Source organism: Salvelinus sp. IW2-2015, unplaced genomic scaffold (genome assembly GCF_002910315.2).
Source record: "Salvelinus sp. IW2-2015 unplaced genomic scaffold, ASM291031v2 Un_scaffold5826, whole genome shotgun sequence".
NCBI lineage: Eukaryota > Metazoa > Chordata > Actinopteri > Salmoniformes > Salmonidae > Salvelinus > Salvelinus sp. IW2-2015.
The window spans coordinates 37,384-39,882 of record NW_019947091.1 but is presented as its reverse complement, the minus strand read 5'-3'; positions in this window follow the sequence as shown (position 1 = coordinate 39,882).

The window sequence follows — 2,499 nt, the reverse complement described above, 5'->3', positions numbered from 1 at the left end:
AGTAGATGGTATAGAGTACGGTATATACATATGAGATGAGTAATGTAGGGTATGTAAACATAAAGTGGCATAGTTTAAAGTGGCTAGTGGTACATGTATTACATAAGATGGCAAGATGCAGTAGATGATATAGAGTACAGTATATACATATGAGATGGGTAATGTAGGGTATGTAAACATTATATAAGTGGCATTGTTTAAAGTGGCTAGTGGTACATTTTTACATAATTTCCATCAATCCATTTTTAAAGTGGCTGAGGTTGAGTCAGTATGTTGGCAGCGGCCGCTAAATGTTAGTGGTGGCTGTTTAACAGTCTGATGGCCTTGAGATAGAAGCTGTTTTTCAGTCTCTCGGTCCCTGCTTTGATGCACCTGTACTGACCTCGCCCTCTGGATGATACGGGGTGAACAGCAGTGGCTTGGGTGGTTGTTGTCCTTGATGATCTTTATGGCCTTCCTGTGACATCGGTGGAGTAGGTGTCCTGGAGGGCAGGTAGTTTGCCCCCGGTGATGCGTTCTGCAGACCTCACTACCCTCTGGAGAGCCTTACGGTTGTGGGCGGAGCAGTTGCCGTACCAGGCGGTGATACAGCCCGACAGGATGCTCTCGATTGTGCATCTGTAGAAGTTTGTGAGTGCTTTTGGTGACAAGCCGAATTTCTTCAGCCTCCTGAGGTTGAAGAGGCGCTGCTGCGCCTTCTCACGACGCTGTCTGTGTGGGTGGACCAATCAGGTTGTCCGTGATGTGTTACACCGAGGAACTTAAAAACTTTCACCTTCTCCACCTACTGACCCGTCGATGTGGATAGGGGGGTGCTCCCTCTGCTGTTTCCTGAAGTCCACAATCATCTCCTTGTTTTGTTGACGTTGAGTGTGAGGTTATTTTCCTGACACCACACTCCGAGGGCCCTCACCTCCTCCCTGTAGGCCGTCTCGTCGTTGTTGGTAATCAAGCCTACCACTGTAGTGTCATCCGCAAACTTGATGATTGAGTTGGAGGCGTGCATGGCCACGCAGTCGTGGGTGAACAGGAGTACAGGAGAGGGTAACGCACCCTTGTGGGCCCCAGTGTTGAGGATCACGGGGGTGGAGATGTTGTTACCTACCCTCACCACCTGGGGCGGCCCGTCAGGAAGTCCAGGACCCAGTTGCACAGGGCGGGTCGAGACCCAGGTTCTCGAGCTTGATGACGAGTTTGGAGGGTACTATGGTGTTAAATGCTGAGCTGTAATCGATGAACAGCATTCTCACATGGGTATTCCTCTTGTCCAGATGGGTTAGGGCAGTGTGCAGTGTGGTTGCGATGCGTCGTCTGTGACCTATTGGTCGGTAAGCAAATTGGAGTGGGTCTAGGGTGTCCGGTAGGGTGGAGGTGATATGGTCCTTGACTAGTCTCTCAAAGCACTTCATGATGACGGAAGTGAGTGCTACGGGGCGGTAGTCGTTTAGCTCAGTTACCTTAGCTTTCTTGGGAACAGGAACAATGGTGGCCCTCTTGAAGCATGTGGGAACAGCAGACTGGGATAAGGATTGATTGAATATGTCCGTAAACACACCAGCCAGCTGGTCTGCGCATGCTCTGAGGACGCGGCTGGGAATGCCGTCTGGCCTGCAGCCTTGCGAGGGTTAACACGTTTAAATGTTTTACTCACCTCGGCTGCAGTGAAGGAGAGCCCGCAGGTTTTGGTAGGGGCCGTGTCAGTGGCACTGTATTGTCCTCAAAGCGGGCAAAAAAGTGTTTAGCCTGTCTGGGAGCAAGACATCCGTGTCCGCGACGGGCTGGTTTTCTTTTTGTAATCCGTGATTGACTGTAGACCCTGCCACAACCTCTTGTGTCTGAGCTGTTGAATTGCGACTCGATTTGTCTCTGTACTGGGACTTAGCCTGTTTGATTGCCTTGCGGAGAGAATAGCTACACTGTTTGTATTCGGTCATGCTTCCGGTCACCTTGCCCGGTTAAAAGCAGTGGTTCGCGCTTTCAGTTTCACGCGAATGCTGCCGTCAATCCACGGTTTCTGGTTGGGCATCTTGCCTATGCCGTTCTGTACCACCACTCATTCATATATCTTTATGTACATATTCTTTATCCCTTTACACTTGTGTGTGTATAAGGTAGTAGTTGTGGAATTGTAGGTTAGATTACTTGTTGGTTATTACTGCATTGTCGGAACTAGAAGCACAAGCATTTCGCTACACTCGCATTAACATCTGCTAACCATGTGTATGTGACTAATAAAATTTGATTTGATTTGATTTGATTTGACTGTTGAACAGCTTCTATCACCATCAGACTGTTGAACAGCTTCTATTACCATCAGATTGTTGAACAGCTTCTATCACCATCAGACTGTTGAACAGCTCACTGTATATGGCTGTGACTAACAGAGCTCACTGTATACGTTTGTGACTGACAGAGCTCACTGTATACGGCTGTGACTGACAGAGCTCACTGTATACGTTTGTGAATGACAGAGCTCACTGTATACGGCTGTGACTGACA